Here is a 17,496-nt window from a genome sequence, read left to right as displayed (position 1 = left end):
CCTCTTATCCCCTCCCACTCTTCCCTGGTAACCACCATTCTATTGTCTACTTCTATATCTTTGACTATTTGTGACGTCCCGTATAAGTGAAATCATGCAGTATTTGTCTTTCTGTGACTGACTTATTTCACTTAGCATAATGTCTTCCAGGTCCATCCATATTGTCCCAAGTATCTAGCCCCCAGTTTTTGTGGAGTGACCATCATCAGTGGCTCCTAGCATCCATTAGACGGGCAAATCAATCTCTCACTAGCCTTGACTTCCTCATGTGGTATAACTTAGGGGCTAAAATTTCCCCTTTCCACGAGGCATGAGAATATGATGGAACCGAGCAGGTGAAGGAAAGAGAGAAACCGTTATGTCACTTTAGACATTGACTTTCATTCAAATAGCCATGAGTTTGAGGATATTATTTTTAGAATTTAAAGTAGTAATAAATTAATCTATTTGAGCATTCTTGAGATCTTGGAGTCAGAGAAAGGGCCTTCTGTGAGTCTGTTTTATTTTTACTTTTTGACATCTGCTTTTTCAGCAGAAAACTACATATATCCTTTGCTCATAATGAATGAGCAGACAGAGATAAAAGAAGCTAAACCATTTGTTTAAGTTCCTATCATAAGTGATTTGCAGAATAAGAGTTAGAATTCAGAATCGCTGTTGTGTACGAGGCATTAGCCCAGCTAACCCTAATTTCAGGCAGATCCTTTCAAGTATAGCTAAATTTTACATTAATTCTATTGGCATCTGTTTTGTGAACAACTCGGGAATATAAGGAAAAGTCTTTGATCCACTTAACAAGCCAAACTAACTGATGCAAGTAGTGGTTGATATCTGATGTTCTGTCTTGTGTAGAACGGAACATTTCTAAGACGATGAAATTCACCTGCACATTGAGTCTTCACTACAATTCAAAACAGCAAATCTGATCCAGTGCTTGAACACCTGACTTTGGGCAAAATGGAGACCAGTGCCTTTGCCTGGGGAGTCGCACAGAAGCAGCGCTGGGTAGAATAATTATGTCTCAGAGTGTAGTTTGTAGTTTTCCATGGTTCTGGAAGTCCATCACATGGTCTGCAGGCAGTTTGATGGTTTCAGAGGAAATGCAAAGGAATGATTTATTCACAGACATCGCTGAATTTGAAAGGTACGATTAATGATTATATTCTGAAAGACTCCACTTATTCTACAAGGACTGCAGCTGCCCTTTTCTCCCTGCCATAAACTAAACAGGGTATAGTTTATCTTGACTAACTCATTCTCACCTCCCTCACAGATTTTTGTTTACCTTTGTTAGATTTCCACATTTCATTCTTCCTTTTCTAAGATGTTATATTCTTGATTCATAGAAATAGATCAGTGGCTCAAAAGTTGTTAACTGGAGCATAAAAATAGTGATGAAAATAGTAAAGCAAGTACCACAACTTTGAATAACATCGTAAATATAAATAGTGAACAGGGCTTAGATGCAAATATAGAATGTGATTCTGCATGTGCCGAGATAACTGAATTTTTAAATGTGTTGAACTTTTGCAAGCTGTAAGAGAAAAGTGCAAATAAGAACAATGGATGTCTGAAAATCTGATTTTTTTGGAGCAAGCTCGAATTTTCCCTTAAGACTTCAGCGCTCTCTCTGATATGATACTGTCAAATAGTGACTTGGAACCACCAGATTTTCAAAGCGTTCTAAAGCATGGTCAACACACAGGAACGTTTATCAATATTTTTTTCAGGACAACGGTAAGATAATGCTTTAGACCAATTAATGGACACATTTTATTACTGAAGGTTGAGCAGAGACCATTCAAGATTTCCCTTCTTGTAGGGGGAAAACAAAAAGCAAAGCAAACAAACGAAAACCACAACCCTCTTCTAGTCACAATACAGTAGACAAGCTTATCAAATTTAATGACAAATATGCTTGGAGAGGAAGTAGCATGAGCTACTAGAAAATCCTTTTATCAAAGAACATTGTTAGATGTCACGTACTGTGTTTCCCCTAAAATAAGACCTACCTCGAAAATAAGCCCCAGTTAAGATCGTCAGCCAGACGGATGCATTTAGTACATTATGACGATGTTCCAGAAGCAGATGACATGACTGTAGTTGAATAAATGTAGATTGTTGTACATGAAAAAATAAGACATCCCCTAAAAATATGCCCTGATGCGTTTTTTGGAGCAAAAATTAACGTAAGACCCGGTCTTATTTTGGGGGAAATGTGGTAATATCAATGGCATGGTAGCAGATGTTTTGCTTTATAGTATCTGAGACCACTGATTGTCAGAGAATGTGAGTTAGCTCTTGCCAAGTAGGAAAAAGTGAGAAAATACAGCAAACATTTACTGAGCATTTCTTCTGTGCTCCTTGTTTTAGGGGTCTATATCATTTAATCAACCCCCAAATCCTATGAAGTAGGCTCTATTCTTTTCCCCCCTTGACAGCTCGGAAAGTCATGGCCGAGAGAAGGTTAGAGGTGCAGCCGAAGCGTTTGACCACCAGGGAGTTAGCTCCAGAGCCTAAGTGGTCACAGTCCACTGCTTATGGGGTAGAAAAACTTGATGACTTTTTGTTTTGTTTATCACTGAAAAATATACCAAAGGGACAAAATTATTTGTTTCTCAGAATAACTTGCAAAGGGGCATTGGCATCAGTATTGATGCAAAACCATAGAACAAAGTTCAATTCCTAAGTGTACTTTTCTAGCTTGGGTTCCCCAGGAAGTAATCTCGGAGAGGAAAATTAGCCTGGAGGATATTTATTAGGGAGTGTTCTTGGGATTGACACCTGTAAACAGGATCAGACAATGGCTGAAGTTGAACGGTGCCATGAGAGACCTCAGCTGACTTCTCAAATGGTTGTGGAACAGCAGCAATGGGCCTGCAGAACCATCCTGGTCGGGGCAAAGGTACTGGGTTTTTGTATCTGTGTGGATCAGACATTGGCTTTGGACTGCCCTTGGCAGGAGGGTTATCTTTCAGTACTGCTTCCAGCAGGTAGATAAGGAAGTCCTTTATTCCCTGAGGAGCCTCTCCATTACAGGGCCCCAAGGAAAGATAAACAGTGGGGTCAGTCATTTGCTTTTCCACCCGATAGTGTTCTTGTTGTTGAGAAAGCGATGCACAATTTAAAAAACCCAAAAAACTTCAAATGCGAATTGAACCAGTTAAGATTCTAATTATTTTCCTGTGAGGTGTGTAAATTGCGTATCTCAGCTATACTCAATGTCTAGAGTAGCTCAATCTTCAGGGCTGATACAACATCCATTTTAGCTGAATTATAAATACCAGGATTTCTCAAAAAGCCAGAGTTGTGGTGGAAAGGGTTTAATCACTAACAGTTTGTCTTTTTTCTAGCACTATTTTTTAAGTCAGTGACAAAATACCCATTGAGGTGCTATTGGTACATTGGGGAAAAAAAATAAAACAAAACCTTGTATTCCATGTAAAACACAGGGCATAGAAAATGCTGCAAAGAGAAGATTCAAAATCCAGTTATTATTTCCCAAGTTGAAATATCTAACCTTCAAGCTTCTGAGAATAATATGCTTTGGTAAAAGTAGAATGTGGGAAAGAAAGAAAGAAGGAAGGAAGGAAAGAGGGAGAGGGAGAGGGAGGGAGGGAGGGAGGGAGGAGAGAGAGAGAGAGAGAGAGAGAGAGAGAGAGAGAGAGAGAGAGAGAGAAAGGAAGAAAGGCCCTGTAGTTTCTGGATCTATTTTATGTGTATATATGGAACTGTTAGACATTTCAAACCCCCCATAACTGTGAATGTGGATTGTAAAAATGAAGTATAAGGAAAGCAGCTGACTGAGCATGTAAAAGTGGACCTGTGATCTGTGTCATCAACCTGGATGCACACACATTGGAAGGAGAATTCCAGCAGTGCTGTTCCCTCACTGATGAGAAATATTTATCATCATTATTCTTAATTTTGAAATACTGTATTTTTAATCAATTTCCTAATTGTGAAAAAGAATTTTAAAATGTACTTAAGATGAATGGCCTGCCTGCCTGTGTGCCAAATGTTGAATAAGGGATTTACAGATAGAAAATCATCGAGACACAGACCATAACAGGAAAAAGACCAGATATTATGTTTAATTCTCACTGCCACAGTAGAGCTGTGTGACTTGGGCCGACTATTTACCTGTCTGGGTCTGAGGACTTCCGTCTTTAAAATAAAGGGATTTGTTTACATCAGTTTCTCCACTTTGGCAATACTGGAATTTAGGGCCAGGTAATTCGTTTTTGTGGGGAGGGAGTTTTCTTCTGCATTCATTGTAGGACGCTTATAGCATCCCTGGTCTCAACCTGCTAGAGACCAGAAATACCCATCCTCCTTCCCATGTTGTGAGAAACAAAAATGTATTAGTCATTGTCCAATATTCCAAGGGGGGAGGAAGGAAATAGCCCCTCCACTTGAGAATCAATGGTTTAGATATTTTTTAAGGCCAATCAGCTTCAAGAATTTCTATAAATTCTCCGTGATGTGACATTTAGAACCAGGACTTCATGATTCAGGAAGATCTCCATTTTTTTCAGATGGCAGAGGATGCTAAAATTAAGGAATAGCTTCTGAAAGCATGGCATGAGGAGAAGGCAAGGATGTGGCTGCACAGCGTTTCCCTGAAACCTTTTGCTAAAATGCAAGATCAAAACGTGAGGTACTCCGTAGCAGGAGATTAAGCGTCATAGATCTTCTCAGGCGGCTCTAGGAAACTTAAGGGCCTCTCAGCCATCGCTGCAGAAGCTAAAAATAGAGAAGAGCTTATTCACAGATGATCTATGGACAAACCTTTCCTCTGACGAAATGAACATCCATGAAATCCATGCCCTCGAGGTTCTCGAGAATTCCATGTAAGCACAAACATTGTCAGGTTGGGTCGAAAAGCACCAAGAGATTATAAATGTTCTCAGACCCAACATTCTCCTGACAGGAAACAGGCTGATCAAACTACTCAGCTGAAATTGTGTGTTACCATTTTCATGAAAAAGGAAGGATGAGTCCAAGGGCAGAGGTGAGGCCCGAGAGCCACAGACACCTTGACACCTAAACAAGTTTGACCAACTGGATTTCAAAATGGTGGTGCAGCAAGCACTACTTTTTATTTTCCATTTTATCCCCTTTTGAATCAGAATATCTATAACTGTTATCCTATACCTGTTTCACCATTGGGTGTTACGAGCAGATAACTTGATTCTTTAATTCCATAGATTCATGGATGGAGAGAAATTGCCTCGGCGACACTTGATTTAAATGATTATTTTAATATTTACATGAGATTTTGGACTTTTGAGCTGATGAGATTTTTGGATTTGAGTTGCTACTATAAATGGGATGAGACCCTTGAAAACCTTGAGAGCATATACATATATTTGCATCTGGGAGCCATGTGACTTTGGGGGCTGGAGCATGGCCTGTGGTAGATAGAATTTCTAATGTGCCATCGTGTTCCCCCAAATATGTCCCATTCCAATGCTTAGAACCTGTGAAGATGGTATCACTCTCATGATTACTTTATGTCATATGGCACAGTTGACTAAGATAGGGAGATTTATAAGTGGGACTGATATAGTCACAAGAGCCCTTAAGAGCAGAAGAAGAAATCAGAGTGATTCAAAGCATGTAGAGGATTCAATGTGCTATTGTTTATTTGAAAGTGGAGGGGCCATGTGAGGAAAAATGGGGTGGCCTTAATAAGCTATGAGAGGCTCCCAGCTGACAGTCAGAAGACAAATGGGGGTCTCAGTTCTACAACTGCAAGGAATTGGATTCCAACAGCTTGAATGAACTTGAAAGTGGATTCTTTCCCAGAGCCAACAGATAAGAACCCAACCTGGCTGACACCTTGATTCTAGTCATGTAATACCCTTAGTGTAGCTCTCCACTGAACCCTCTTGGTCTTCTGACTTATAGAACTGTGAGCAATATATGGGTATTGTTTTAAGCTAAGTTTGTGGTAATTTTTTTGCAATAATAGAAAACAAATGTACATGCTAAATTTAAAAGAACTGCTGAAAGATACAATTTGAACAGAAAAATAATAACAGCATATTAGAAGATAGCAATGCAACACACAGAAAAATTTCTGGAGCTTAAAAACATGAGTTTTCAAAAAAAAAAAAAAAAGATTTAGAGATGAATTAAAATAGCAGATGGCCAGTGTTCAAACATAAAATAGTAGCCTGTAATACCAAAGGAATAAATATCCTCAAGTAAATATGAATGAATAGAAATAGAAATACAGGGAAGAAAAAGAAAAGACTAACAAAGAAAACTCCAAAAGAAACAAAACACAAAATAAGAAATGACAAGGGAACTAAAACTATGAAATTAGCATAAAAATAAAAAAAGAAAGGGAGAGGGCAAAAAAGAGAGAGAGAAATTTATGAGAAATGTGTACAGCACTATGGGAATAAATTTGAAAACCTAGGTGGAAAGGGTAACTTTATGGTAAAATATAATCTGCCCTAAATGACCCCAGTACAGATAAAAAATAGAAACAAATGTTTTCTTACCAAAAAATGTATGCAAAGTTGTAAAAGAGCTCCATTATATAAAAGCACAAGGGCAAGATAGTTTCACAGTAAAATTCTACCAAATGTTTATAGAAGAGACAATCCTAGTGATACTTGAAATGCTGTTGAATAAACAGGAATAAGGAACACTTCCAAATTGTTTTTATGAGACAAGAACATATGTATCAACACTTGATAAAGATTGCACAAAAAAGAAAACCATGCACTATCGCACACGTATGTACTAATGCAAAAATCTTTTAAAAACATGAACAGATAGATTTGAAGAGCACCTTAAAAACAATGTATTATTGCAAAGAGGGATTTATTCCAAGAATGTAAGGATGCTTCAATATTAGAAAATCTATAAGCAATCTGTAAACAGAATATTAAACATCTAAACAGCTCATCAAATATTCATATATTTGAGGAAAAATCAGGATCATTTCCATAGGTGTCTAAAGGATGCTTCACAAAATTCACCACCCATAATTCCTGATAAAAACAATCAATTAAATAAGAATCATAGATACTTTTACACTATATTTACATATATATACATATATATAAAAATATAATATGTGTGTGTATATATATATATAAAAATATAATATGTATATAAATATATACATATATTAATATAATATATTAAATATATACATATATTATAAATATATACATATATATAATATAATATATATATAAAGTCTCTGAAACCTGCCTTTTAATGGAGACACATTAGAGTCATTCTTGCAAAAGTGAGGAACAAGAAAAGGATGCCCAACATAGCAAGTAAAATTTAACATGGTTGTAGAAGGAGGCGCCAAAAAGAAATTAGATGAGAAGGAAATTACATGCGTAAGAATTAGAAAGAGGTAAACTTTTGAAATTTTATATCTGGAAAACTCAAAAGAATAATGCAAAAGTTATTATAAAGGAAAGAATGTAGTAAAAAAGCAGAATATAAAGTTAATACACAGAAGTCAACACAGCTTTGTATATATAGAAGTTAGATGATATAAGGAAAGAGAAGACCAAATTAATATTGCACCAAGGAAAAGGGGATACCTTGTAATAAACTTAAGAAATGTACCAAAGTTAAATAAGAAAAACTTTAAAATATTCTGAACAACCCAAAATTAGACTTGAACAAGTGCAAAAACCTACACTGTTCTTGGAAAAGAAGACTCAGTATCATAAAGATATTCATTCTTTCTAAGTTATTTTATACATTTAACACAATTCCAATAAAAATAGTATGAAACATTTAAATGATACCACCAAAGTTGATTTAAAATTTTACGTGGAAAAATAAACAAAGATAGACAGAAAAACCTTGAAAAATAAGAGTATCAGTGGGATGGTGACTCACCCTGTCAAATGGTGTCATATGTTATAAACCCTTCATGTGAGTATGACGTTGGTGCATGCACAAATAAATGAAATATCATACAGAACTGAGCCTAATATACATGGAAATTTGGTAAATGATAAAAATGGTATTTAACATCTGTAGGGAATGTTGGACTTTTAAATTATTGGTGTTGAGACATTTGAAGGAAATACAAATAGATCTGTACTTCACTCTGTATACCAAGATAAACTCCAAAATGATTGGAGATCTAAATGTAAAAACCCAAAGCATATAACTCCTGAAAGCAGGCATGAATGAATCTTTTATAAATTAGAATTAGGGATACTTATCAACTGTGACTCAAAATCCATAAACAATTTAAAATAATTAGGTTCAATTACATAAATAAACTTTGTATGATTAAAAGCACCATAAGCCAAGCAATAAAATAAATTAAAAATATTTCCAATTTGCACAAAAGGCTATTATCACTAAAATATAAACAGCCCCTAAAATTGAAGGGGAAAGACCAATAACCCAATGGAAAAATGGGCAAAATATATGAACAAGTAATTCACAGGAAAAAACAATTGTAAATGGTCTTTAAACCTATGAAAAGATCATTAATCTCACTCATAGTAAGATAAATAAAAATTAAATTACATTGTCATTTCTCATGTGTCAGTTTCATGAAAATCTAAAAATTTGAAAATATAGGCTTTTGTCAACGCTATGGGGAAACAATCACTCTCATATATTTTGTGAGAACACAATGTTGTACAACCCTGAAGGAGAGACATTTGTTAATATCTAGAAAAAAAAATATGCATTTATCCTTTTCTCAGCAATCTCACTGCTAGGAATCTAGCCTAAAAATACAGCAGAAAAATGTGAAATGACTTATGCTCAAGATTATTCACTATGGCATTTTTTTTATAGTAGCAAAAGATTGAAATCAACCCAAATGTTCATCAAGTAGAAAGTGGTGAATATGCTGTGGTGCATTCAAACAATGTAATATTGTGTAAAAAAAAAAAAAAAATTAGGAAAGTTTTTATATACTCCAGTGGCTTGAGAACCAGGATATATTTTAAGGGAAAAGCGCCAAGTACAGAAAAATATAAATGGAATGTTGCTTTTTGTTTAAGAAAAAGGGTTAATGTAAATAAGTATATTTGAAAAAGCAATTCTAGAGAAATAACTGAAAATGAGTAAAATAGGGGAAAGAAGCAATAGCATGGAGAGGACACTGACAGAAATGTTGCTTCTCTGAACATAATCAGTTATATAGTTTTAACTTTGGTATCTAAATGCTTTCCATATTCAAAATTTAAATAGAGTTGAAAAAAGAAGAAAGCAATTCCTAAAGATTGAAAAAAATTATAAACATCTGCTACTGACAGGGATAAAGAAATAATATTTTATCACACATTGGTGGTGTGAATTAAAACATTTTTTGAAAGCAACCTGCCTGGCAGTGTCTATTAAAATGGGGAGAGAGAGAGAGAGCTCGCTCGCATGTTGACCTAAGATTTCTACTCCTGGGAATCCATACCACAGAAGTAAAAGCATCCGAAGATATATGGACATGACATCTATTGCAGTAAAAATCTGGAGGCAAAATTTTTGTTTTTATGTCAAGGATTGACAAAATCACTGTGTATCTACACTATGGAATAATATAATACAGTATTAAAAAGAATGAATTGGAAATCTGCTAAGAGACTTAGAGGAATTTATCTGAGAACTTTTTTTTGGGGGGTGGGAAGGGGAACAGGACTTTTTTATAGGTGAACAGTGTGTATTTCCAGGACTTTTTCCAAGTCAAATTGTTGTCCTTTCTATCTTAGCTGTGGAGGGCTCATCCCACCATCCCCTGCGGGAGTTGGATGGGCAACCTTGTGGTTGAGAGCCCGCGCTCCAACCAACTGAGCCATCTGTCACTGGCCCATGGGGGAATCAAACCGGCAGCCCTCGGCATTCGGAGCATAGAGCTCCAAACGCCTGAGCCACCGGGCCAGCCCCAATATGAGAACTTTTGAATGAGAAAGACGAAATACAAATAAGTGTGCATATTATAATCTTATTTTTATAAAACAATCAACAAAAATATAGATAGGTATATGCATGTGTGTGTGTGTGTGTGTGCGTGTGTGATTATATGATCATGAGGAAAACATATAGGACTACATAGGAATAGGAATTAACTGTGGAGTTGGGGCAAATGCTAGAAAATGGAAGGGACAAGTAAAATAATGGGGGCAACAAAACTGCTTGAAAATGGATAAAACAGCTTCTTCTTTTTTTTTTTTTTTTGGTATTTGCACAGTTTAATTGCATTTTGCTTTTCTGTAACATTATACATGTGAATATGTGACAAAACAGGCCAATATTTAAGAAAAGGCATACAGTTATAATCATATATATATATATATATATATATATAGAGAGAGAGAGAGAGAGAGAGAGAGACAGACAGACAGACAGACAGACAGACAGACAGACAGAGACAGAGAGAGACAGAGACAGAGAGAGGGAGGGAGGCAGAGAGAGAGATCTATATAGATCTATATCTATCTATCTATCTATCTATCTATCTATCTATCTATCTATCTATCTATCTATCTATCATCTATCGAATGAATAAAGAATTAGCTCACACAATTATTGAGGCTGAGATGTTCCAAGATTTGTAGTCTGCAAGCTGAACACCCAGGAGAGATGGTGGTATAGTTCCAGTCTGTCCAAAGGCCTGAGAATTTTGAGAGCTGCTGGTGTAAGTTACAGTTGAGGGTAGGAGGAGACTGATGTCCCAGATCAATTAGTAAGGCAGGTGAAGTTCCCTTTTAGTTTTTTCTTTTCAGGTCTTCAATTGTTGGGATATGGCCAATCCACATAGGGAGGGCAATCTGTGTTAGTCTATTAATTCAAATGTTAATCTCATCACAAAACAGTCTCCCAGATATACCTAGAATAATAGTTGATCAAATATCTGGACACCTTGTCAAATGGCACACTCAAGTTGACACATAAAATTAACCATCACGCTGTATGAACCGCAGCACACTCTTTTGAAAAATACCCTTTGCAGGCATGGCTAGACCATTAAAGGTATTGACTTCCCTTAAATAACACACATCTAAGATATGAGCACTTGCAAATTTGGGTTGGCAAGCTGTTTTTATGGCTAATATTGCCATGGGCTATCAAATGTGTATTATTGGTACAATTTATTTCATCTATTGTTTGGATTGGAGCTGAACATAAATCTTAATTTGGCCCGCATTTAGTATAAGTTCCAATTTCTATTATTAGATTGATCTATTGCTCTTATTTAGAAATGTTTTATGTAACAATTTTCCAAAATAGTTTTTAATAAATTATCTGTCTGACAGTTTTTTTCTCACTAAGATTAATTTTGTATTTTCTCCCCATCATTAAATATTTTAAATATGCAAGTCTGCTGGCATTTAGTTCTGTCTATCACAGCAGTGCCAAAAAAGTCTGCAGAATCTTGTTTTCAGAAATTTTTGTTCACAATCTTCCTTAATAGGGTATAATTTGCATAAAATAAGCTTACATTGATTACATACTTCTGATAAGATTTTCTATTTCACAAGACTAGAGTTGGGAGAAGGCATATGTGTGTTACCGCTGGCTGGTTTTCCTCCCTCTGGTAAAATGGCTGTCTGTCACTCTGAGCCCAGAACAATTCACTGAAGTCATGAAATAATTAGTCAGTATTCATTTTAACACTGTGGTTATGCAGTCCATGATTATTAAACGTGTGCATATTTGGCCAGCAAGCTTCAGCCACATAAATATAAGCAAAGAGAAAAGAGAAAAAAAAAGAAAAGAAAAAAGCTTTTACAAATAATTCTCCGAGCCCTGAACTTTGCTGTAGGGACACAAGATATGTCTGGAAAATGTGTTGATTTGGGGAGCAAATCACAATGGAAGTTATTCATTCAGCACCCAAGAATCAGCTCAACGTTTTAAAGCCCATAAAAATGTAAAGGTATTTTTCCTGCCTGCTCAGAAAATCATAAACATTCCCTTCCTTCAATAATATTCAATCAACAAATATGTACTCAGTGTCCACTAGTAACAAGTGCTAGATGCTTAGCTAGACAGGCAAAAGAGAGAAACAATAAAACCTATTTCTGCCCCTTATGGCCTTTTGTATAATAAGGGAGACACACATTAACTAAATAATCACAAGTAAGTGTAGGATTACAAACTGAGACAGACTGGAAAAAGAAAGCTACAAAAAAAAAAAAAAAAAAAGAAAAGAAAAAAAAAAAAAAGAAAGCTACAAAGTGACCCAAGTCAATGTGATAGTTTACAATGAGAAGGTTATTTACTGTAAGGAAAGGCGGGGTCTGAATATTAATGTTGGCCAGGTCTGCAGTTCTCCCCACTCACCTCCTCACAACAGGTGTCAGTTACAGTGACAGCAAGCCTCAGATGGAATTCTGTCACACCAATGGTTGGCTATCAGTAAGCTGGCATCCAAAAAGAAAAAAAACAAAAACGTTTATACAACCTGGTCTGTAAGCTTGATGAAGGTCCAGCCTTCAGTCCTTAAATGCAGGCAGCGCTTCTCAAATACCAACGTGCATAGAAATCACAGGAGAGCTTGTAAAATGCAGCAGGCGTGGGGTGGGACCCGGAAGTCTGCATTTCCAGCCAGCTCTCAGGTATGGCTACTGCTGCTGTCCTGAAACCACACTTGCAGCAGCAAGGCTTTTCGATGCTCTATTAATAGTTCATTTGAAATTAATATGACAACATTCCAGCAGCAGGATTCAGGTGTCCACAGCCTCCAGAACCATGTGGACCCAGAACCAGAAGGACTCCTCAACTTCAGGCAACTTCTGAAGAGTTTATGCTACTGGACTCGCTCAATGTTTTATCTTATTTCTGCAGGGGCAAGAGAGGGTATACGAAATTCAGTTTTTAAATGTCATTCATTAAGCCAATGAAACTTTATTTTTAAAATGAAATTTGCTGATTATCATACTCTCTCGTGGATTAGAGATGGAGTTCAGGGAAGCCTTTGTGTAGCTGCCTTTTAAATGTAGGGTTTTTTTGTTTGTTTGTTTGTTTTTTTTTGGGGGGGGGAGGGAGTTTAGAGCTTTTAAATGCCAACCATACCTTAAGTGTGTATTTTGGACTAAAGTCCTTCAACTATGAGTGAAACACCCTCAAGATGGAGATCAAGATTCACAAACATACTGTGTATACTGAAGCATTTACAAGTAATTTATGGATCACATAAGTTTTCCATAACCTGGGTTCTTTGCATGACCAGATGAAAGAACCATGGCCCTGACTGGGAGTGGCTTCCCTGAGGAGGAACTGAAGTCTACAGGACGAGGAGGGGTTGCGTTGGAGGTGAGAACATTCCCGGCAAAGGGAACAGCATGTGCAAAGAGCCCCCTCCTATCACAAGAGCTAGGGGTGCCTTGCAGTGCACTGCCTGCCATCAGATGGTTATGTAGGTCACAGCAAGACTCCCAGGGTGGACGAAGGAACACAGCCCTAGGTTCTTCTTTCCCTTGGGGCAGAGTCTCAGTCCTAGCATGCACTTGGCAGCTGGCGAGTCACAGTTCCTTCTGTGATTAAGCTGTAAAACTGACCATTCTGGTAACTCACTTTTGTCTTCTGCCTTAGTCATTGTGTCCTATTTAGTACCTGGACAGACAATCCAAGCTCCACTAGCCACTAAGGAATCGCCTGAGGCTTCTGGGGGAGATATTCAGTGTGTCAGCTGAGAAAACCAAGTAGTATTCAAGGAAAAGCATCTGTCAGCCATACAAAACTTAGCATTTGATTCAAGGGATGCTTCCGAATCTCACTGAAATGTGCATGACTCAAGACTAAACCTGATGATGGGTGACAGTTATTTTGATGTATCTACAAAAACAGTACTGTTAAGTTGGCAATAACCAAAACAAGTTATAATGAATGAATTTCGAATGTGGAAAAATTTAGAGTATATAAAATGTATCCTTAAAGTGAGACTTTATTAGTACTTTTGTACTACTGGTATACTTTTTGTAACTAACAAATGCGTAATTCAAGTTCACACAAAATGTGCTTACACAAAACACACAAATGTTTGTCCTTTACATACGAAGTCCCTTAAAACTCATATGGTACGTGCTTTGAATTTCTTTTTCTCTTGGACTCATTTTACTCAACTATTCCCATAGGCCCCCAGTTTTATCTCCCAACAGCTCGTTTCTCTTCCACCTCATCCTACTAAAGATGAGTTTATGATACATTAGGAAAAGGAAGGGGCTTGGAAAGGAACCCAGATCAGCTTCTGTGACTTCTGTGACAGAACTAAAGGTTTTGTTTGTTTGGAAAACTAATGGGTTTAGAGATGAAAATTCATCATCTTCAGAATTATATTTTAACCTCAAGAGGCAACAGAACCCAGCAAGTACATCTGATTTGCATGTAAGTGTAGACATACACACATAATATTCACTTTTAACTTAATAAAGATAAACGTCCAGACCAGATATATACATATATACATCCCTTATCTCCACCAGTCTAGATTATGCTGTGGGTAATAAAATATCTCATGGTAACTTTAGTTTTTAAAAATGTACTCACCTTTGACTATGTGAGGATTTATTGGTTTAAGTGATAAGTTCTTTAGTAATAAAGAGAAGGTTGTACTGGGTGAACTGCTAATTCCACTGCTTGGCTTTCAATTCCAGTTAATCCAAGTTGTGTCTAGCGGGAAGAATGTGCGTATGTGCTGTATTATCTGTTCTGCCCTCTCCTGATTCCGCTCTGTTATCTCTATGGCCTCTACCAGGCTTCTTCGGAACTGGTACAGGCTAGAAATAGGAACAGCCTCAAAAAATGTTCAGATAAACTCATGGATGGGCCGTGTAATTAATAAGTAAGGGAGGCTGGCATGGTTTGTGTTACCTCCCTGGCTTTTTCATGGTTCAGATCAGAGGTAATAAATATGCTCTCCTGCTAAATTGCTACCTGAGGCAAAAAGGATAACCGCGTGGGCTGACCTAGTGAATGTAATGTACATTTTTATGACCTTTTAAATCACCTTCTATTTTTAAGAAAGGGAGCACAACACATAACCTCTTGGGTAGATTTGCTTAAGCAGTTCAGACTCAGTCTGCTGGGAGGAATGGTTTATTATAACTGAGCAAGGCAGGATGTGATGTTGAAAGGCAAGGCTGCCAACACTGCCAAGTCGCAAGTATGGCTTTAGTCAAAATGTAATTGTGCAGTGTTGAAATGATTCGATAGTTATGCAGCTATTTTTATAATCATAGACTTAAAAAAGTAATTGTGAAGCTGTCTGATGGGCGTATAGGAGTTCATTATCCCATTCTACGTATATGTATATTGGACATTTTCCATAGTCAAAGTTTAAAAATAATCATTAATAATGCCATTATTAAATAAAGGGACTATAAACGTGCATGTTTGGCCTTACCAATTTGTAGCTACCCTTGACATCATTTAGTCATGTTAGCACTTGACCCCGCAAGGGGTGGGGGGCCGAGATAGATTTGAAATGCAGACATCAAGTTTTCCAGGGCTCTCATGGGTTCAGCAAGAGTGGGTGGCCCAGGCAACACAGGGTGGGTTACTGCTGAGATCAAGGAAAACTTGAGAGGCAAGAGGAGTCATCTGGCCACCCCGTGTGGGCACAGCCAAATCTCTGCTAGGGCTCATGTTGGAGATTGGGAGGCTGGTTGGTATCAAAGAGGAAACAGGAGAGAAAGGACTGAAAATAACCAGAGAGGTTAGAGATTAGGTCAACATAAACAGAGCCTGCAAGGCAATCCCAGGCGTTTCCTCCAGTACTGGAGCTTAGTACCTTGTCCTGAGTGCCTCAGTGTGTGAGTAGCACTAAAAGCTTGCACGGAATCAAGACCTATTTGTTCAGCCCTACTAAGTCCCAAGGGAACGTGTTCTCTCTAGAATCACAGATGTGGACAGACTTTCGTAATTTAGTCTGGCCATTACCTAAGAATTTCAAAGAGATGATAAATTTAGTAAGTAAAACACATATTGTGAACGAATAAGTAAAAGAATCCTAGTTCTTCTAAAAGCTCAGCACAAATCCAAGATGTTACATGCAAAAGGAGAGGTCCCACTGTTGGCTATTTTGCTCTCGCCAGTTCCCAACTTTAGCCTGTCTCTCTGGTGCAGGAAATAGAGATTTATTTCAGATTTTGGCAGGTCTTACTGACAAGTGCTGAAAGCCCCTGCTTCCTATCAGTTCTGTAGGCTCTTTAGAATTTCACTCTTTTATCATATATGTACGTCCTTCGTTCAAATATCTACTCAGCCTACATTCACTGAGTGTTTCTTGGTTCTAGGCAGAGTAATAGGCCTGGGGATAAAATTCTGAGTGACATATTCTTCTTCTTCCTAAGTGCTCATGGGTTTGTTTTTATGATGTCTTTTGGGCAGTTTCAATGGTGTGAAAACAGGATGCCTCTTTGCAAAAAGGGTGCCTTTATAGTTCGCGTGTCAGGGCTTGTTATTAGCGATCCTCTGCTCTTTCTATAACCTTCCTTATGTATCAAAAAGAGGGGAAGGTAGTCAAAAACAAGCAATACAAAACATTCTGCTTTATCCAACTGCCCCTATTAAATTTTCTCATGTATGTATGTATGTATTTTTGTGCTTCAGGTGTCTGAGTAAACTTTCAGAACTTAATCTGGCTGAGATCAAAGATGATATAAACTCATTTCCATGGGTCAGCATGATGATTTGCAGTGAGGAAAGGAGCCTTGCATACCTCTCCAGACTGTCTGGATCTTTCTGTAACCAAATGTTGTCTGGTTCCAGAAACTTCCCAATGGGGTTGAATGAAACTTCTGCAGTCCATTTGCTTAAATTTCTCTGAGCCATGCTTACACAATCTCCTTCTAGAGTGAGATGTATCCTTCAAAACAACCGACATGCTTGGCAAGCTGCAAATTGAGGAAGAGACAGTTTTATCTAGAATACGGAATATATTCCAAGGGTGGTCTTTATCCAGAATTGTCTTTCCACTTTCAGTGCCAATCTTTTCCAGCTGTACCAGCCGTAGCTGTTGCTTGGTCTTCAGCAAATAGTGTAGCTGTTGTCATATCATTAGATGTTAGATTTAGAAGGCTAGAATCATTTATTGGGACAATTTTCCTCTTTAAGGCAATTTTATTGGCTTCTCTTTCAGGCAAGAACCAGACATAGGACCGATATCTACTCTAATTTGACAAAACCACTCAAACATTTTACTTTCTAGGTCAGTGAGTTTTGTGCGCTTTTGAATTTTTTCCTTTTTAGTAACCTCATTATCCTTCTCAGTTTAGCTTTCAGTAAGTTCCTGGATTTGGAGTTAAGAGCACTCAATTGATATGGGAAATAGCAAATGCCTTTGTATACTTTGGATCTTACCTTTCAAGAAATAATAAAGGCAAGGTGTTTTCATTTCACAATCATAGCAATTCAGCACAGCTGGTGACCCTGGATTTCTTTTTGCTTTTGATAATCATCTCTTTGTATTCACCTGGTGCACTGGGCCCTAGTAGTGATACTAATAATTGCAACCATTTAGTACTTATTTTATACTATGAGCCA

This window comes from Rhinolophus sinicus, chromosome 17 (genome assembly GCF_057876585.1).
Source record: "Rhinolophus sinicus isolate RSI-liver-muscle chromosome 17, RSI-T2T, whole genome shotgun sequence".
Classification (NCBI taxonomy): Eukaryota; Metazoa; Chordata; class Mammalia; order Chiroptera; family Rhinolophidae; genus Rhinolophus; species Rhinolophus sinicus.
This window is presented reverse-complemented; position numbering follows the sequence as displayed.